The sequence below is a fragment of the Lissotriton helveticus genome, chromosome 7 (assembly GCF_964261635.1).
Source record: "Lissotriton helveticus chromosome 7, aLisHel1.1, whole genome shotgun sequence".
Taxonomy (NCBI): Eukaryota; Metazoa; Chordata; class Amphibia; order Caudata; family Salamandridae; genus Lissotriton; species Lissotriton helveticus.
In genome coordinates this window covers 762465077-762487098 of record NC_136068.1, presented here as the reverse complement: position 1 = coordinate 762487098, position 22022 = coordinate 762465077, and the positions used below count along the sequence as shown (strand labels likewise).

General features: G+C 44.2%; 1 long non-coding RNA gene across 1 annotated transcript in view; it reads right to left on the bottom strand.

Moving 5' to 3' along the window:
• Positions 1–22022, bottom strand: part of LOC144767034 (uncharacterized) — a 908861-nt gene that overhangs the window by 407586 nt on the left and 479253 nt on the right. The window contains exon 3 of the long non-coding RNA XR_013598033.1: positions 12263–12392. This is a non-coding gene — a long non-coding RNA (uncharacterized LOC144767034). The remainder of the gene's footprint in view (positions 1–12262; positions 12393–22022) is intronic.

Genomic DNA, 22022 nt, shown 5'->3' with positions numbered 1-22022 from the left:
GGCAGATTGGTTGGACTCATGTTGTACAAGGGAGGAAGTCCTTCCCTTTCCTGCTGGAGTCACTGCCGAGGAGAGAGACACTGAACATGTCTTAATAAAACATATATGGTGAGTTTTTTGGGGATAGCACTTCACCATATTTTAATGTTGCCGGCTTCACCTGCTCGACACCACTCTACTTCACTCCACTGAATGCCACTCTATGCCATTCCACTCTACAACACTCAGCTCTATGACACTCTGCTCCACTCCACGGCTTTCTACTCCCCTCTATGCCCCTCCTCTCTCTGCCTCTCCACTCTTAACCCCTCGACTCTACACTACTCTACCCACAATACACCACCCTACTCCACTTTACTCCATGGCAATACACTTCATGACACTCTACTGCACTCTTTGCCACTTTGACACTCCACAACACTTCACTCTATGACACTCCATCCAACTCTTATCTATAGCACTTACTTTTAGCCATGCTGAACACTAGCCAAGCTGGTGTACCGCATAGCTAAAACACACCGGCAAAGCCAAAAGCGGTTGCATAGGTGAGACCTATTGGCATTGACAGTGCTTGTTCTTGGATCCTATTGCACCCTCCCCTTGCTTGGATTAACTGAGTATCATGCCGCATTGAGCAGGTAACCAAGTGCTTGGTAAAGCTGATGCTCCTTGATCGTAGCCATGTCTTCAAGAGCTATAACAAATAGACAGGATATATGAGGGTCAAAAAATACAAAATGAACAGGAAAATACAGATCATAGAAGAACAACAAAAGCACAAGAATGAGAATAACAAAAAGGATTCAAGTGGAGCTTGCTTTGAAAGGCACCTGTGGTATCAGAAAAGTTAAAAATAAGTGACAGGCTCTGACTATGTCATGCAGAGTGTGTTTTATGCCGTTTCATTTTTTGTAGTATAATTCCTCTGTAAAGTTCTTTTTCCCTGAAAGGCATTTATTGCTAAGGAGGAGAAACACCTTTTAATGCTTGCTGTTATCTGCAAAATGGATATTCTACTGAAGTGTTTCTTCCTTTGTATATATAAAAGGTATTAAGGATAAATTCTTCAAAATTTTAGTGGAGAAGTCCTAAGGTGAAATCTTCACAGACTTCATGATGTTTGCTAAATTTCCCGTACACCTTTGTGAAGATTGAGAGGCCATCAGCAATGCAGGACAAACGTCGTAAATTGACAGCAATGGGTTAGCATTTAGCTGAAGCCATCTTGTATTTAGAAGTTATCTTATCTGCTTTGTGAAAGCAATTTTGTATTTCTGGCAGCCATTTTGTTTGCCATGTGCTCTGTCCTACCTTTCTGTTAACTGCGTTTGTAGTCTGCCTAGAGACATACTATGTTTAGCATCTTCCACCTTCGCACGTGCCCAGAAGGGCCTAGCTAGTAGAATGCACCTGCTTCTCTAGTATAACTGTCAGGCTATTTTTGCTGCTGATGTAGAAGTACCTCCCCTCCCACTTTGTTGAGCAAGCAGATCTTGTATGCCCAGCATAGTCATTTTGCATGCTTACATGAGCCAGGACTGCCCCTTGGTCTTATGCTGAGTATGTAACCCTAAGCATATATAAAGACTCTGTTTTCTGTACTCCTCAGACTGCCTCATTCAGTTGCTAAGGCTTCTGTGTGACGTAGTCTTACTCATTTGAGTTTATTAAAGATGCTCTTTTATATTTCAGCTTCTGTGCCAATTTCTTCTTTGTTGGTTTAAAAGGACCAAGTATCAGTGGGACCCCTGTTGTAATGTAATGTAATGTTCTTCAGATGGCGCTCCAACGTGGACCTCATCAGAAGTGATCTTGTCAGGAGACAGAAATCTACTGAGGAGGACAGGACAGGACTCTACTAAGGAGGTACTCTGTGCACGAAGATTCTGGGGATGCTCTGTCTCTGCAGCCCGGTATATTTCTGGTCTTCCTGATTTTGATCCTCCACATGATGTCACCCCTGACTGAGAACCTTTTTGGCGTGAGTGTTAAAAAAAAAGACCGTTAGGTCATTCAGAACTTGGCAGTTAGAATTTGGACAACCATTTCTTTGGTAAGAGTCGTTCTGCGGCTCTTACTGTTGGTTTTATTGCCTTGGATTGGTAAGGTCATTTAGTAACACTTACTGTGGCTTAGATTTGTGTTGGCCAACTTTTGATTAGTATGTATGTAATACGTAAATTGCAATTTGTGTAGGCAGGTAATGAGGAGATTTTTCTCTGTCTGATTTTGTTTGAACGTGCAACGTATGAAGAGTACTTTAAGCACTACTTTGGGTATAATATTCTGCAATCTTTTTGGTATGCCTGTTTCAAGCACACATCGAAGAATGTTTTGCTTTTTGGAGGTACCATAGTGAGATGTGAATTAAATTAGCCCGCTCCCTTGAGGGAATAGCTAGATAGGTTTAGGTATAAAAACATATTTCTTCCTTGGTGATTCTGTATCCCCAGGGAATTAAAATATGGATCATTTTTCTGCGCAATTTTATGAATGGAGATCTGCAGAGCGATTTTTTGGTGTTCTGCCAGCCAAAGCTCGTGAATTGAGAGTATTTTGGCTTCTTGGAAGTCTTTTGGAATACTATTGAGAAGCGCTTCTTGTAAATATGACTTACAACTAGTATTTACAAATGGTTTGGTTTAAGTACAGTCTGTGGGCTGTCCTTTGTTTCTGTCTTAAGTGTTGATCTGTGGGTTAAATGTGTGTTTAAATGTCTATGTGGTTCGTGGTTTTACATTGCAACTTTTGTAAGTAAATAGCGATTGCGCTATTTATGAAATAATGGCTATTAAGCGCGCTGTATTATGTGTCCTGAGTGTTTGACCCTTCTGTATATGTCTAAAATGAGCTCAATGCGTGTGTTTGTCGTTTTTCTTGTTCTCTTCAGTTTGTTATGCAAACTGTCATTTAATTAATATTGAATAAAAATTAAATAAAAATCCAGAAATGAACCATATCATATGCTAAATAAATTATATGTTACTATTTAAATTATAGAGTAAGCAACTAGGCACATGTACAAACTGCCAATGCTTAAAAGATAAAATTAGAATCACATTCAAAAGGAAAAAAAAGGCCTCAAAAACGAAATTGTGTGTTTTGCAAAAAATAAACTTACAGCATTTTCCTTAGATACATTGTATTGGATATTAACAGGCAAACACATCATCTAAATACATTGGATGCTGTTGAACTGCACACACATTTTAGAACTAAAAATGTCTCCGTTTTAAATACACTGTCACCAAGCTTACATTTCAACACTAAGACAAGCTTTACGACGGCAGTGTTTTTACTGACCCCTTAGCAACAGCTGTTGTTTTGATTTTAGGCCACGGAGAGACAGGAATGTTGCCTCAGCCAGGTCTTTGTCAGTTAAACACGGGGTAAAATCTTGCATTTCAGACTGCTGTTTTAAAAAAGGTTACAAAAATCAGGTTCATTATTTTTAAATAACAGGCGAACATCTTAAATTTCCTTTCTTAAAGTCTTTTACATAAGCACATTCTTGGTTCTGATGTTAAATATTTGTCCTTTTAAAAAAAAAGGTGGTGCAAAAATGTTTCATGTTTCAAGTTAGGCTTCTGTGCTTAGGCTTATGAATGAATGCATCTAAATATAATGGGCAAGGGATGCAGCTTGCTTTTCCTATGTGAAATTATCAAAAATGATTGGTTTAATTAATTTTGTTTTTATTAATGATGAAACATTATTAGAAAAATAGGTGCTGTTAAATTCGTTTTTTAATATTTATAAAGCTTAATACTCATACTGTGACCTCCTAGAAATTAAAATTAAATTTAAGTTGTGTTGTACCGCATAATGAGGACATTTGCATATGAACTTTCACTCTGCGCAGGTGTAACAAAACTCATTTTTATGAAGGTATATCTGATTATTTTCAATTTTTAACTCCTGGGCTATGTAAAGAACATTCTGATAATTAATATTATGCAAAAAAATTATAGGATATTCGATTTTAAGTGCCCCAAATATCAAAGTCGAAATTGGGTAAAAAGCACTATTTAAACAGCATTTTTTTCATTTAGAGTAGCTTTTAAAGTGCCTTAGGTTTCAGTAAATGCATTCATTTAGGTATAAAACAAATAGCTCACCTTTATATTGCATATTGTATATTGCACACTGCTTATAATTGAAAATATGTATAAAAACCAGCAGACGTTATTAAACTGAAAAACAGGGGAATGGGTCAACTTTCTGTTTTCAGGGTAACTTTGAATAGGGAAAGCGGCATGGAATACTTTGCACACAGACAGCTGGGAAGAGTTAAATGTCAGTTCTATATTTGGAAGCCTGGTAGGGCCCCCAGAGTAAAGTTCTGCTTTGACATTCTGACATCTGAACTTTTGTGAAAGACAAGATGGAAGCACATGGAGGAATTCTGTTTATTTTTTGTTGGTGAAGCAAGTTTTCATGCACTCATATGAATATACCATAATACAATTGCATATGTGAGCTTGGCCATATATATACAGCACTAATGTTTTTAGTTTGGTGCTTACTAGGGCTGAGCCAATGGGATTTAGTTTGAATTAATTTGCCCTCATGTTAGATTTCTACATTTAAAAGGATTGGGGCTTGGGTACTCATGTTTTTTTTTACCTCCTCAAAAGTGCTATGTACCTCCTATAACTTTGTTTATGCCCAGTTGCTACAAATAGGGGTTGATAGTGTTGACAGAAGTGAAACCTGTTTCAGGTTTCAGTCTGTCAAAATGGGGGAAGGAGGCTAGCTCCTCTGCAAATTAAGGCTAGGTAATATGTATGTTGCTCTCTCCTTTTCTCAATTTTTTTAGCCTGTCTAAACTGTCTGTGAAATAGCAATGAGATATTTAATTGGCTATTCAGTAATACTGTTTTAAACATTGTTAGCATTAATAAAATGAATAAATATATAGTTTTTATTACTGCCCATCCTGTTTGATGAAATTATGACAGGATCAGATTGTTGTTTCCTTATTTTGATCTTTAAGGGGAATTAGATGTGGGTAGTTTTGTTCTACAAGTCTTAGGTGATAACACCATTATTGTAGTTTTGCAAGGGCATTGCTAGTTTTTTAGGTCGAGGACCGTAGGCTGCGCTTGCGCAGTCTCGGGGAGAGATTTAATGTTTTGTAGTATGGGGGCTTGAACCCGCCTCTCTCCTCCATTGGCTGGCTTCCTAAACGGAGGAAAGCCATTGGAGGAGAGGGGCATCACTTCATTCAAGCCCCGTCTCTTTCGGATTCGGGGCATGTTTTTGGCGTTCTTTCGCCCTGTGACGTAATTCGTCACTCAGAACGCCAAAACACGCCCCCGATTCCGATATTTTCTGAGCCTTGCGGCCGCCATTTTGCTGCTCGGTAAAACCAGGAGAGCAACGTCTACCGAGGACATGAGGTAACTATCCCTTGTTTTGATTCTCGTCAACTGGAAGAAACTACCAGTTCACACATGGTATCATTGGTAACATCACACTTTCTCACTCACAGTAACTCTCTTTTTTGCCGTCACCTCACGTTTACAATAAAGTGCCTAGAATGAACGGGTCTCCCGTTCAAAGAAGGACAGCTACACCCCCTCCCTCCTCAACCTATCCTTCACCCTTCAGACTCCCCAGCACACAACACCGCATGGGGCATTCACCCCTAGACTCCGACTCTCTGCCCCCGTCTGTCTCCCTCCACAGGTGCCCCCGTCTCTCCCCTGCTGCTCCACCTATCCTGATATCTGGATCCAGCACACAAAACCGCATGGCGCATTCACCCCTAGACTCCGACTCTCTACCCCCCTCTGTCTCCCTCCACGGGTGCCCACGTCTCTCCCCTGCGGCTCCACCTATCCTGATATCTGGATCAGCACACATAATCGCATGGCGCATTCACCCCTAGACTCCGACTCTCTGCCCCCCTCTGTCTCCCTCCATGGGTGCCCCCGTCTCTCCCCTGCAGCTCCACCTATCCTGATATCTGGATCCAGCACACAAAACCGCATGGCGCATTCACCCCTAGACTCCGACTCTCTGCCCCCCTCTGTCTCCCACCACGGGTGCCCCCGTCTCTCCCCTGCGGCTCCACCTATCCTGATATCTGGATTTCTAGCGCTATAGAAAAGCAGTGCGATATAACTTTCTACGCCCTACTCTCAACACATATGCGCACACCTTTACTTACTATATCGTATATCCTCTCTCAACCCAGGCGCTCCTGCCCCCCTGCGCCCCTGTTACTTGTGTGCCCTGCCTGCGCGACGCCTGACCCCCGCCCTGTTCATTCACACCTAAGCGCCCTTTCTCCCAGCCCCGTCTGCACCCCTCCACCCTACGCCTCTCCACTGTTAAAGGGCTGCTTGAAGCAAGCCTTGGCTCCTGTGCATGCTCACCTGGGCTTCCGCCCCCATCAATCTCCCTCACCCCTTGCAGGTCTGTCTCCTGATACCTGGACTTCGTGCACGGGTGCCTCACTGTTCGTGCCTCACTGTTCCTCTATACTGAGGCACGCGCACCTTACCCTCATCGCTCCCTCCCCACCCCAGAGACACGCCCTCCCCCTGCCCTGTCTCCTCATATGTAATGCACTGCTCACCTCGCAGGGCGGCGCTGCAGCCTATGAGCAGGCCCGGCCTCTCCCACCTTGCATTGCAATGTGTGTGTATGCGTGAGCCGGCGCTCACTGCAGGCGGGCTGAGGGCTGAGGCTGGAGCGAGCGCCGGGTGGGGGCCAGTGTCTGCCGCCGCCTGCTGCAGCTCCCCTCCCTCCTCCTCTGCCTCTTTCTGCTGCTCAGCTCGGTCGGGAGGGAGACACCAGCCCAGGCTGGCTGGATGGAGGCTGAAGGTGGGGTCGGGACCCCAGGTAAGGCACCTCTTTTCCTTTCACCCGCTCTCCCCGGCAGGGAACAGGTGTGTCTGGCCAGGGGATGATCTGCAAATTTCTAATTGGCTGTGATTCCACTTTAGATGTGTATGTGACTCTGAGAGTCATGCAACTTCTTACAGCCAGCGATGCGCACCGGAGCACCTGACGGTGAGTGCAAAAGACCTCTTCTTGGCAATTGAGCAGCCCCCTGGCTGTGCTTGCTCCCCTGCCCCCTGGTTCCCTGCCCCCTGGCTGTGCTTGCTCCCCTGCCCATCGCTGTGCTTGCTTCCCTGCCCCCTCGTTGTGCTTGCTTTCCTGCCCCCTGGCTGTGCTTGCTCCCCTGCCCCCTGGCTGTGCTTGTTCCCCTGCCCCCTGGCTGTGCTTGCTCCCCTGCCCCCTGGCTGTGCTTGCTCCCCTGCCCCCTGGTTCCCCTGCCCCTTTGCTGTGCTTGCTTCCCTAAACCCTCGCTGTGCTTGCTTCCCTGACCCCTCGCTGTGCTTGCTTCACTGCCCCCTCGCTGTGCTTGCTTCCCTGCCCCCTGGCTGTGCTTGCTTCCCTGCCCCCTGGCTGTGCTTGCTTCCCTGCCCCCTCGCTATGCCTCGCTATGCTTGCCTCCCTGCCCCCTGGCTGTGCTTGCTTCCCTGCCCCCTGGCTGTGCTTGCTCCCCTGCCCCCTGGCTGTGCTTGCTCCCCTGCCCCCTGGTTCTCCTGCCCCCTGGCTGTGCTTGCTTCCCTGCCCCCTGGCTGTGCTTGCTTCCCTGCCCCCTGGCTGTGCTTGCTTCCCTGCCCCCTGGCTTTGCTTGCTCCTTCTGCCCCCTGGCTGTGCTTGCTCCCCTGCCTCCTTGCTGTGCTTGCTCCCCTGGCCCCTCGCTGTGCTTTCTCTCCTGCCCCCTGGCTGTGCTTGCTCCCCTGCCTCCTGGCTGTGCTTGCTCCCCTGCCCCCTGGCTGTGCTTGCTCCCCTGCCCCCTGGCTGTGCTTGCTCCCCTGCACCCTCGCTGTGCTTGCTTCCCTGCCCCCTCGCTGTGCTTGCTTCCCTGCCCCCTCGCTGTGCTTGCTCTCCTGTGTGTGTATGTGGCTCTGGGTGTGTATGTGGCTCTGGGTGTGTGTGTGGCTCTGGGTGTGTATGTGTCTGTAGCTCTGGGTGTGTGTGTGTGGCTCTGGCTGTTTGTGTGTGGCTCTGGGTGTGTGTGTGTGGCTCTGGGTGTGTGTGTGTAGCTCTGGGTGTGTGTTGGCTCTGTGTGTGTGTGTGGCTCTGTGTGTGTGTGTGTGTGGCTCTGTGTATGTGTGGCTCTGTGTGTGTGTGGCTCTGTGTGTGTGGGGGGGGCTCTGTGTGTGTGTGGGGGGCTCTGTGTGTGTGTGTGGGACTCTCTGTGTGTGTGTGTGTGGCTCTGTGTGTGTGGCTCTGTGTGTGTGGGGGGCTCTGTGTGGGGGGGCTCTGTGTGTGCGGGGGGGCTCTCTGTGTGTGTGTGGGGGGCTCTGTGTGTGTGTGTGGGGGGCTCTGTGTGTGTGTGTGGGGGGGGGCTCTGTGCGTGTGTGGGGCTCTGTGTGTGTGTGTGTGGGGCTCTGTGTGTGTGTGTGGGCCTCTGTGTGTGTGTGTGGCTGGCTCTGTATGTGTGTCTGGGTGGGTTTGTGTGGGTGGCTCTGTGGGTGTAAATGCAATAGGTCATGCATTTGCGAGCGATTAAGCTAATGGCATTGTAAATGACAATGCCATTTATTTAACGATTAAGGTATTGGCAATGTAAATGACAATGCCATTTATTTATGAATAATAAAAAAAAATCATGAGCAATGCCAATAGCTCTACCTTTAATAATGCCGAGAGCATTGCATTGTAAATGCTTGTTTTATTAGCTAGTCTGTGTAAATAAACTGACAGTCCTTATTAGAGCTGATGTTGCATAGTATGGATGAAAAGTAGAACGTAGGGAAGAAGCCCATGTGATCCTTAGCAAAAATGTTTTGAAGAAAAAGTTGTTTTTATAGATAAAAGCCCCTGTGAAATTAGCAGTTTTAGATTTTCCTGTTGCTCCTATAACACGAGAGCATGGTCCTAAGCGTACAATGTAGGTATAGCCCACAAATCTGTCACACCTATCTCAGTTCTGAACACTGAAGCTGACTATGATTGTAATCATTTACATGTAGGAGTAAGGATAAGATGTGTTAGTATTTCTCTGCATTTTATGTTGGTTTGTAGACCTTGTGTATCCTGTAAAGCACTCTGATACCCTCACGGGTCAAGTTTGCGCTCTTTAAGACACTAAAATAAATAAATAAATAAATAAATAAGAAGAATCGAAACTCACCATGGCCAACCAAATCAACGCAGTCTCTTCAACCTGCTTCTACACCCTCTTCATTCTCCGCAAGATCTACAGATGGATCCCTACAGACACTCGGAAAACTGTCACCCACGCCCTCATCAGCAGTAGACTCGACTACGGCAACGCCCTCTACCCCGGAGCACCGTCCAAGCGCATCAGCAGACTGCAAAGAATCCAGAACGACTCGGCACGCCTGGTCCTCGACGTCCCCCGCCGAGACCACATCACTCCCCACCTGAGAGACCTGCCACTGGCTCCCCGTCGACAGAAGAATCACCTTCAAACTCCTGACCCACGCACACGAAGCACTCCACAACACCGGCCCAGAATACCTCAACAGCTGACTGTCATTCTACGTACCCAACAGAGAACTCCGCTCCGCCGACCTCTCACTGGCCACTGTCCCACGCATCCACAAGAACACCGCCGGGGGCAGGTCCTTCTCACACCACGCCGCCAAGACATGGAACGCCCTCCCTCTACCCCTACGCCAGACAGAAGACCCACAGACCTTCAGGAGACTACTCAAGACCTGGCTCTTCGACCGCTAGTTGCAGCCACCCTCCCCCCAGCGCCTTGAGACCCTCCCGGGTGTGTAGTGCGCTTTATAAATTCTCTGATTGATTGATTGATTGATTATAGAAGTGTCTGCAGTCCTGTACAAGTAATGTAAAGTTTATGAGCAAAGGTGTAGAACATTTCCTTTTTTGAGGGCTTTCAGATTAGTACACAGGAATGCACCAATGTGAGGATTTAGAGTATGTCTGTGTTGTTTTTCTCTTTTCCTCTGAGTTTAGTACATTAATACACACTTCCTTGGCTGCTTAGGATTGGGTGATGTATTGATCTTGTTAGTTCATCAAAGAGTTCCTTTTATACTTGCCAATAGGTCCAGGCTGTTGTTTTTTTTTTTAACTCTCTCATAGATAGATGAAAGTGGTTCTTGGGTGCCTTGCTAATATATGGGGCGTCCCAAGACCAGAAAGTATTCTAACACTATCCTCTCTGTTGATAGACTGTTTCTGTGCCTTGTCTAAAGACCTTTTGTTCTGTCCACCAATAGATATTTGCTGCTGTACAAACCACTACCAGAGGGGCCCGGACATCAGATTCATCCTGGGGAGTCAGCATCAGCATCAGTTCAGCTTGAAGCCAAAGTGAAGGTAACCAGCACAGGCATTGCTGGCAACTAGGATCTCAGTGAAGGCGGAAGCCCTGTGATCAAATATGTACCCCTGCCACTGTTTTGAGCGAAAGACAGGGTCACAAATCAGAAAGGAGAAATTGTGGTTGATGCCCAGCTGAGAAACACAGACCGACCAGAATGGCGAGGAAGCTTTGCTTGAGGTGACCCCTTTTGAAACAAGGGTTGCTTCAGAGATCCTAGCATCATGCCTTTGAATTCTGGTCCCAAGGTGAATACAAGTTTGCTCCTTTGTTTGTTGGTCAAAAGATACCTGGGTACACTGGATGCAAATGTGTGGCCCCAACGAATGGGCAGTGCGCCAGCAGAGCAATATAGGAGGTAGGGAAGGACTTGAGATTAGGGTACAAGTGCTGTGTCTCTGATGCCTGTTAGATTGAAGTGAAGAAAACTGGCGCACTGCCTGAGACACTGGACAGGATCGCTAAAAGCATTTGCCTGGTGGGTGACTGCCCTATCCTGAAAGAAGAGACTTATTTGTTGAAACTGGGCTTTGATTTTTGAGTTGCGAGTTTCGCAGCTCCACCGTGGCAACAACAAGAGCCTGCCTGTGAGGCTCAAACGGACACAGGGAGAAGACTCCCCTCTGGTTGGTTGTACAGCGGCTTCAATTTCCCCCAAGGACTTCTTCTTTTTGTCAATAATATATCCCTTTAGTTGTCCCCTTTTTAAGGAGGAGCAGCCCTTTGCAGCTCTTTGTCCTAATTCCTATGGCCCTGTGTGGTCCTCCTGGTCCCAGATATAATTGATGTTCTAGCCCTCATAAAAGGAAAATGTAACAGTCAATTGGAAAATGTTTTTATTAGATATGTGCTGTTAGCTATTCTGAAATGTAAAATGAATAGTCACTGAAATGCATAGGAGCGCTAAAAATGTTTACTAGATGATTTTAGGATTTGCTTTAGCTTAGGACTAGAAAAATGATAATTCTGTTTGTGATAGTGGTCATTACTTTCTCCTGCTATGTGAATGTTAATTATGACCCAATGCCCCGTTCTCTTTGTATTCCTGCTCATAGCTTAAATATACCTGCTTAAATGAAATGTTTAGAATGGAAAATGCCCATCTAGCAATGAATTAGGATATTGATAAATTTATGAAAAATTAATGTGCAAATATTTTCTATGGTACTACTGAATCATATGAATGTCCTCAGCTAATGCTAAAACGGTCGTCTGTCGTAAATGGACAGCAATGGGTTAGCATTTAGCTCATGCCATCTTGTATTTAGAAGTTATCTTATCCGCTTTGTGATAGCCATTTTGTATTTCTGGCAGCCATTTTGTTTGCCATGTGCTCTGTCCTACCTTTCTGTTAGCTGCTTTTGCAGTCTGCCCAGAGACAAACTATGTTTAGCATCTTCCACCTTCGCACATGACCAGAAGGGCCTAGCTAGTAGAATGCACCTGCTTCTCTAGTATAACTGTCAGGCTATTTTTGCTGCTGTATGGAGAAGTAACTCTCCTCCCACTTTGTTGAGCAAGCAGATCTTGTATGCCCATCTTAGTAATTTTGCATGCTTACATGAGCCAGGACTGCCCCTTGGTCTTATGCTGAGTATGTAACCCTAAGCATATATAAAGTCTCTGTTTTCTGTACTCCTCAGACTGCCTCATTCAGTTGCTAAGGCTTCTGTGTGACGTAGTCTCACTCATTTGAGTTTATTAAAGATGCTCTTTTATATTTCAACTTCTGTGCCAATTTCTTCTTTGTACGTTTAAAAGGACCAAGTATCAGTGGGACCCATGTTTCAGGTTTCAATGTTCTTCAATACTACTGCGAGCGCGCGCAGCAAGATGGCCGCCTCCCACTGACTCTCCGATTATGCCTGCAAAAAGATGATTCACATTGCCGAGTAGGGCATTATTTTTACTTACTTTCTGCCCAGAACCTGGTTTGTGGACCTCAACGCTTCCATTAGAAGGTTTGTAGAAGCTTTTTGGGCAGGTTTTGTGCTTGGTTCCTTTCTGCTGCTTCTGCCGGTTGCTATGCCTCTGCTATGGTTTCCTGTAAGAAAGGCAGAGTTTATCTCAGTACCAGGGCAAGACTGAGGCCTAAAGCCACTCCTACAATTGGTTTTAGCTGTGTCACATTAAGCTTCTATGGTGAAAATAATTTATTTCTGCTTCTTCAGCGCTATTTCTAGTGAGAATTAACTTATCTATATTTGATTATAATTATTTCAACAAAAAGGAGGGAAAACATATTTCTATGGGAAATAACAAACGTAAACAAATTATTTCTCCTCTGCCTGTCAAATCTAAAATTGTTGATTCTAATTAACCTTCTTTATCCATTCTGTTGGAGGAGCTAGAGGCTGTGCCTTTAAATACTGATTCTATTACTTCAGAAATTAAAATATTCGCAAAGACATGGATAGTCTTTCTATGAAAGTTTCTGAAATTGCAATTAAATTTCAAGATAATAAAGCCAAAATTGATAGCCTCACACCTATGGCAGCAAAAATCTTACCTTTTTTAATGTATTTATTTATTTTTTATTAGATAACTGGTGCAATTAAAAAATTCCTATAAAACATACAAATTTCATTTAACCTCCAATACATTTTGCAGACAATAAAGTTACAAAAACATATCCGTCAATTCATCAATAAACAGCAAACGTCGGATCTCATTATCAAAGGATGGTTAAAAAGGCCTTAAAAAACAACAGAGCGGGAAGACAGGCATGACAATAGTACAAACCATTCAACCAGAGAAGACAACATAATATCCTACCATCCCACTTAAATTATAATCTATAATCTTGAGTCCCTCCAGCATTTCAGGGGGGCCCAAATATTCTGCCCCAACTCCCTCATCCTTCTGCCCCTTCGTGAGTATAGAGAGGATTCGATGTTATGGATCCCTATCAACCTAGACAGCCACATCTGAAAAGAGGGAGCCGTGGAGTCCTTCCAACCAGCGGCCAGCAGTATTCTTAAGACCGCAACGCAAATAAACACAAAGGCTTCCTCCTCCGTTTTCAACCTCAGATTGGAATCTGTTCCCAATATCATCAGGACCGGGGATAGGACAATTTTAACACCTAGCAACCCCTCCCAAACATTTTCAATCTCAGCACAGATTTTATTCAATGTGCTACAATTATAAAACATATGAACCAGATTTGCAGGCCCCTGGAGACAACTCGGACATTTATCGTCATCCTTTTTTCCCCATTCAATAAGCTTGGCTCGGGTAAAGTATAAATTATATAATGTCTTATACTGTTGTGCTCTTAGATTCATAGAGCGAACAGCTTACCTGCCAGCTGCAGCGCTTTGTCCAGATCCACATCTGGATTCCCTAATTTCGTCATCCAAGAGGCCTCAGCCATATCCATATCATCTTGAATTGTAGAGATTAAAGCTTTATAAATCATACTAATCCTAGTACCCCCACTCAAAACAAACTCAAACATATCGATTTTACCTCCTGGGATAATTCGGGGCTTAATGCTTGCTAGGGTTTGAGAAATTTGTACAAACTTAAAGCCTTGATTCGAGGCAATTCCAAATTTCCGCTGCAGTTCTTCGAAGCTTAGCGGGGTAGTCCCCTCCCAAAGATCCCCTATTCTTCTAACTCCTTGAGTCTCCCAAGATATCCAGAGCCTATCACTACTCAGATAAGCAAAACGATTTGAATTCCAGAGTGGTGTGTAATAGTCATACTTTGGTACTCCTAATGATTTTTGAACAACTTTCCAGACTCTCCACACACTATCCAGTATTTTATACCTTTTTCTATTATAGTATCGTCTATCCGTTTTACGCAACAGGAACCCCACAGCTAGCAGCAAAAATCTTACCAATGATTCAGTTGTTTTTGGTTTAGAAAACTGTATTCACCAATACAACTTACTTATTTTTAATTTGCCAGAAGATGTGGAAGGAAATTATTGTAGGCAGTATTTAGAGAAACTATTCCCTAGTCTGTTACAGTTAAAATTTCCTAACAAATTTGAAGTGGACAAGGCATATAGAATTCCTTCTCACGAAACCCTCATCAAGGTAAACCACGACAAATGATATTTAAAGTGCTGTACTATAACCATTTGGTGATGATCAGGAATGCAGCTAGATAAATTCCGTCTTTAATGGTAAATGGAAATAAAATCTACATTCAAGACTTTGCTAAGGAAACTGGTCATCTTCAAGAGTTTGCTGAGCTGTGACCATGACTTTGATCTTCTGGTTTCAAATATGGTCTGGCAAACTATCCTTTTGTTAAGCTTATAATATGCATGATATGAGAGAAGGGGACAGCATTGACCTCTGCCAAAGACATAACAGATGATGGGCTGGGGGGGACCAATAGTCTCCCAGCAAGGGGGAGTTTGGGATGAGGGGTTTTACGAGGATGGGTGGCAGCCACCACACCCACATAGTCAACATAGTTAAAAGAGTTTGGATGGGAGGGGGGTTTCTTCCAACTGTCCTGGGGAACGGGAGTTGGGTAGTACAGTTGTTTTGGGGATGTTTACTGGGGACCAGGCGTGTCTGGGGAACTTGGTTAAATTGTACTGAGTAAATTAGATGGGCGGGATATAACGATTGGAAGTATATATGCCCCAAAAGTAGAACAAGCCTCATTCCTGGCAGATATCTCTACGTCATTAGCACATGCACTGACCGGTTTGGTACTTTTGGGAGGAGACTACAACAGCGTTGAAGACGTGTAGATTGACAGATCTCACCCACCCCTACCAGGCTCGCCTACTCACAGGATGGCAAGAGCAGGAAGAGATTGGCAACAGCAATGGGGCTAATAGACTGTTGGAGGGCACACCATCCTGGGGAATGGGACTACTCGTTCTTTTCCCCAATGCACAACCTACACGTCAGATTAGATGCCAAACTGTGCAGCCCTGATTTGCACAGGCACATACAGAGTAGTGAATACTTAGCACGCACGATCTCAGACATAATCTTTTACTGGCATGCCTTAGCTGGTCCAGGGTTAGGGCGAGTATCCCTACATGGCACCTTAGACAGGAAGCACTGGAAGATCAGGTGTTCCAGGCAGAGAGCCGTACAGACATAGAACAGTACTTTCCGGAGAATGAAGGGACAGGCTCCAGCATGGGATCAGAGTGGGAGGCGTTTAAGGTGGTGCTCAAGGGATGATGCATCGCCGAGGCGGTAGGAGTGAGAAGGACTCTACTGAGGGAGACATTAGATGCAGAGCAGAGGCTGCAACAGCATGACGTGGCAGGCCAGAGAATGCAGAAAAGCAAAGGGATGTGTTGGAGGTTCGAGAGGAAGTGGCGGGACCTGTAGAAAGACTGCATTGCTTTGATTACAAGAACTATATGGCTAGAGCTCATGCAGAAAGGGACAAACCTGGGGCCCTGCTGGCCTGGCTGACCAATCCGGCCAAGAGGGGATCAGTTATTTTGGAACTGAGAGATGACCAGGGAGGGACTTTAAATAGACAGCAAGATATTAACCAACATTTCTGTGACTATTATGCCAAACTGTATAAAAGTAAAGCTTCCCCCACAACTGCAAAACTTGATGATTATGTAGAAAGTGTTGAACTACCGCAACTCTGTGAAGAGGAGGCGGAAGCGCTGGGACGGGAGATTGACCTGCATGACCTCTCCTATTTGCAATAGCCATGGAACCGTTGGCCGCCAAAGCCAGATCTGGAACTTGGTACAGTGGACTGGAGGTGGAGGGACATATCCATCACATAGCGTTATACACTGATGATTTGATCCTGTTTTCACAAAATGAGGAGACAGAATTGGTGGGTGCCAAAAACCTATTATTAGACTTGGAAAGAGTAACCCGCCTCAAGGTAATTTGGCGAAAGTCATGTTTATTTCCCACTAGGCAGGGGTGGGAGAAACCTCAGACAGTGGACGTTATTGTGTGGGAAGAGAGAAGCATCCCATATCTAGGAGTACAAATATACCATGATAAAAAGGACCACCTGGAGGGTAATGTAATAAAGATTATACGAGGGACGAAAGCTAATTTTGAATTCTGTGGAACCCTCCACCTCTCAGTGGCAGGCAGGACAACCCTGCTAAAGATGGTAACTATTCTGAGGCTCCTCTATATCTTTGGAGTTCTGCCAATATGGATCCCTGTGGATCGGTTCAAACAGCTCTGGACTATGGTGACGGAATTCCTATGGGGGGCAGTCAGGAGGAGAGTAGCTTTGACAACCTTAATGAAGCCCAAGAGGGAGGCTGGGCTAGGTGGTGCCGGATTTTGACTACTACTTCATAGCAGCTCAAGGGCAATGGCTGACAAAATAAGTGTCCGGCCAACTACGGGGAACAATATAAAGCGGCGATGGATGCCCTGCACCGGATCTCCTTTCCAGAATAGTATTAAAACTACCTATATCAGGGAGAGAGAAAAGCGCGGAGGCGCGTGCAGCCCGCAAATGTTGGATCAGGAGGGCTCAGAGAGCGAAAGTGAGACAACCTGATGCGCCAGAGATACCATTAAAATATTGCATGGCATAACCTTATAGAACTAACTGGACGAAGCTAGAGCCATGGGAAGATGCTGGGGTACTTACCATAGGGAAACTATATCAAGATGGCGAGTTACTACCATTCGCAGACTTTAGCAAGCTAAATGGAATATCGGGGGTGATTTCTTGCTGCATGCGGCCTTAACCGCAGCAATACGTAAGCTTTGGGGAATGGGCCTAATTGAACCTGGTTTAGATGAAGGGTGCCAATACGTGGTAACAGCAGTGGGGACGTTTACGGCGGTCACCTGCTTATATAGAAAAATGCAAAGAAATGGATTCAAGCCAACTTGGCTGATGAAGGGTGACATACCCTGAAACTGGTTCAGGGAGGATCTGGCTTGACAGTTCGGTCTGGAAGTTCCCATGAGGCACAGGGTCAAGACTGATTTGCATATGGCTGGGTCTAAACTGGGGTGGCATAGTGAGCAAAAGAACAATGGATTCAGATCTCTTGACTGGGGGTGAATGTATGATCCATTCAGTATTCCGTCCATCATTTGTTTGCATAGCACTTTTCGCTTTAAGTGGGATGGGTATGACCAGACGTGGGTCCCTTGCTCACTGTGCCACTGGATTTAAGCTAGCCTGGCTGATGAAGGGTGACATACCGTGAAACCGATCCCAGGATGCTTGTTTTCGGTCCAGAGAGGACCTGGCTTGGCAGTTCGTCTGGACTGTTCCCATGAGGCACAGGGTCAATACTGATTTGCATATCGCTGGGTCTAAACTCGGGTGGCATGGTGAGCAAAAGAACGATGGAGTTTACCGAGATGTCTTTATTGGGGGTGAATGTATGATTCATTCAGCATTCCGTCCACCATTTGTTTGCGTAGCACTATATAGAAAATTGAGAAGTGCAGTTCTTCCACCTAGTGAACTACAACAGAAATGGGAGGAGGACTTAGAGAACCCTTGGAGGATAAGACATGGGGAGAGTTAACAAAGAGGGTCAGTAGAGTCACCAGAAAGGCCTTATTTCAGCTGGTTAATTTTTACATATACCACGGGCGTATCTTACCCCATGGCGCATTAACAAGTATTTTCACAAGGCCATGTGTCCTCGGTCTGGAGAAGTAGGTGCAGAATTTCTCTATATGTTCTGGAGTTGCCCGGAAATAGAAAATTATAGGCGGGAGGTGACAGAACGTTTGGCAGAAATTACTGAGAAAGAAGTGAATCAGTCAGCAGGATATTGCTTGGTACACAGATTCCCACATCCGTCTAATAACAAAAATACCTGAAAATTCCAAGACCTAGGCCTAGTAATAGCAAAACGAGATATCACCAGTCATTGGAAAGCGAGGAGGGGTCCAAGCACAAGTAGATGGAGAAGAGAATTTTAGCGTTGGGCAGGTAGCAAAGGTTTGGTCCACTTACAAAATGCTAGGAGAAGTGGGAGTGAGAAGATACTAGAGGCAGCCAGGGCGCGGTCTCTTTTGATGACCTTATTAGATTATTTTGATTACGTTGGTTCTTTTTCATCGTCTTCATTGAACTGAAACTAACTTTACTACGGAATTGATTTAACTCATGACCAGCAACATTTTTGTCCGGATAATTCATGTTTTCAGACTAAAAGGGTGTGCTGCAATAGCTTCTTTGTTTGTGCCTAAAAATACCATAATGGTATAATCCGCAGTTGAAACTTTCCAGAAATATAGGATTTTGGAAGACGTGGACAATGGCAGGCATTTTCTTTCTTAAAAACATATATCATAATAATGCCTTTTTCTCGTTTGCAGAATTGGAACAAAAATGTGGTTTGCCTTCATCTAATTTTCCTAAATATTAACTTTCATGTACTTCTATTTTAGATTCCTTTTCAAATAATATTCCCTAAAATAATAACTCTGATTTAGAAATGTATCTTCAAACAGTGAATATCTCAGCTCATGCGGTATCGCTAATTTATAAAAAGATGCAAATTTCTCGAGGCAATAGAATAGACATGATTTCTAACTTCTGGAATTAAAGAATTATCTTTATCATTATCGCAAGATATTTGGCAGAAATTCTAGATAAATAGTGCTTCCAGATGGCTTCCTGGTTTTTGGCATTGTAAACTGCAGACAGGTTCATTAAACATATGCTTTATGAATGCAATACTGTTTTTCAATTTTGGAAAGAGGTGTGGGATGTTATCAAAAGTGTATTTCACTTTTCTGAACCAATTTCATATATTGTTTTGATTTGTAGATCTGTTGTTCTTTCTATGGATATGTCAGTTCTAGAACGTAAACTCTTGTATTTTTAAAACCAGCAGCCTCAAAATCGATTACTGCTATCTGGAAAGATGCTTCATCATTTTCACTCCATACATGGTGGTCATGGTTAGTTTTTACTTGAAGAGGTGCAACTATCTTTAGCTGGTGTCATTCATAATAGTGCCGTGTATCATATATTTTGGAAGCCAATGGATGATTAGATTCCAGTCCATTTTTATTCATTTACTTTTCCTGCTCTGTTTATGCATATTTTTTACACTGTTTTATGGTGAATAGTAGCTATGTTCTCAATGTTTACATTGTTACTAATCTGCAATTCTCCTTTTCCTTTTTCAGTTAAGGTTTTTATTTCCTATAGATTGTAGACAGGCTTTTTTGGTATAAAGGTACTGTTATTCCATTATTAATATTGTTATTGCTCTTGTATAAGTGACTAATTCGGTGCTATTTTTGGTGTTGAAATTCTCTTATTATAAAATTCAATCAAATGTTTTGAATCGAGAACATTATATTACTATGCTCCCATCCATACCAAAAGTACTAAGAACACCAGCAGCATCCCGGTACCATGCGAATGAGAGAACGTCAGGCGACGCACAAGCACAAACAGATATAGACTGATTAATACCCCCACCCAGTCAGAAAACATCTCCAATCTGGGCTGTGCTACACCCTGAAAACTAAGCCCACTGAACACAACTGAATGCTTCATGCAGGGGTGGAATACCACAGCGACACAGAGACATGGCGACTGAATACAGCGAATTGTCAAAGTCCACGCCTGGCATCTAGAAACATCTGGACATGCCCAAAGGCCTTGTGCATTGGCTTTCAGAGCCACGGAAATTGGGGAGTAACACCCTTTGCATGGAATCTACTGAAGAAAAGAAAATTGGCAAAACATTCTCCCTTAGATCATTGTGACATTTGTGCATGTCCACAGATTTACCCCTATGCACCTCATAGGCCTGAGGATGCCAGCAATGAGTACGTCAGCTTAAGGTTGTGGTAACAAGCAAGTACTGGAGCCATTATTTATCAAAGAAAATTTGTGAATATTTTACAAATTACACTCTCAGCAGTTAATATTGTGGCTCCCTTCAGGTACCCCCCCCAAAAAGCCCACACTCACTGCACCATCATCCTCTGCCTTTATTATCTTCTGAATTGCTTGATTTTGCTAAATATTGTCGATTTAACAGAAAAAGAAACGTTCTGGGAAACAGTAACATCTTTTTTTTTGTTCAATTCATTTTATTGTTTTTTTATAATGAAAAACAGTGCAGAGGAACAGAGGAAGGAGAAGAAAAAGATACAACTTCCGACCGTTTGCATAGTTAATACAATAATGTGGCACATACAGATACTGATGGTAAAGGCATGAGACAATACTAGACATAAATCCAGTACATAAGAAGCAATAGAAGCATTTGGTACCTGGCTAGGTGCATAGAATAGGACTGGATGAAGTGAAACAGGTAGACAGTTAGATGTATACCTTTTGCGAATGTACCAATGATGTAATGAATGGAAAAGAGTAAAAAGAAAGAGAGGGGGTGGGGGTGTAGAAGGGCAGGAAGGAGAGGGGGAATCATGTGATACTGTGTACATGGAGGATCCGACATTCAGATGTGAGTCAGAATCAGTGGTCAACAGGTGAGTCCGAGATTTCCCTTTAAACTGAAGAGTTGTGAATAAAAAAGATGGTAATATCCAGGGCACAAGTCCTGAAAAAACAAGTGGGGGGACGCTGTCACCAAAAGTGATGTCACAACAGGAAGTAATGTCACAAAAGGTGGCTCCGATCTGTCCCAGAGAGGCCAAAAAGGTGAAGTCCAGCTGTTTGGCAGGGGGGACGGTGTCCACCCTGTAAAATAAGTGAGGGGACGCCGTCCACCCGCGAGGTACCCCGACTCGAGCCCTGGTAATATCTTCTTTAAGATTAAAATCTATTTGTGTAGATCTCCAAAAAGTAGGACTACTTTTGAGAAAGGGCACCTGTGGAAGGAGATCTTGCAGTACAGATACAAAGCAAACTTCTGGTTTATGAATGCACATGTGTGTTCAAGAACCATGTGCATTAGTAAACTAGTGGTTCACAAAAGTGCATGTGCTTCACGAACCAGACATTCACAAGAGAGCATGCTAATTTGTGAACTCATGCAGTGGTGTAACGGAAAAAGATGGAGCTCCCTGCAAATGTGATGAGAGAGGCCCAGGGGCGTAACAAACACCCCTGTGGTGCGGCGGGGGGGGGGGGCAGATCTTCAGTGTGTGAAGGGGGCCCTCAGATCTTCGGTAGAGCTGTGAGAGGCAGCTACTACAGTGGGAGCCTGCCCTGAGCTCCTCGAGATGACCTAGGACTGAAGAGAAACAAAGTACAAGTTACATTGTTTCTCTTCAGTCACAGACAAGCCCAGAAAACGGATGGGGGTGGGGGCCCCAGAGACAGCAGGTGGCAGCACAGAGGAGAACTGACAGGGGCAGGACAAGGATTGCAGCTCCAGGAACAGGATCTGCTAGGACACATTGGAAGGTAAACAAGCATTTGCAATATATGATGTTGCAATATAAGCATTTGCATATATGCAAGTCATATATGGTTTGAATTGGAATTGTTAGTTGTGGAATTGTGTTGTGTGGATTGGATCTGTGTAGTGAAATAATGTGGCATGCTGTGCAGTGTAATTATGTGGATAGTAATTGTGTGGTATTGGGTGTATTGGATTTATGTAGAGTGGGATTGTGTGTCATGGAGTGGGATTGTGTGTTTTGGAGTGGGATTGTGTGTCTTGGAGTGCAATTATCGGATTGGTATTTTTGTGTTGTGGAGTGGTATGTAGTGGAGTTTACTTATGTGGTATGCTGTTAAATATTGTAGCATGATGTGGAATTTTGTGGTGTAGAATGGATGC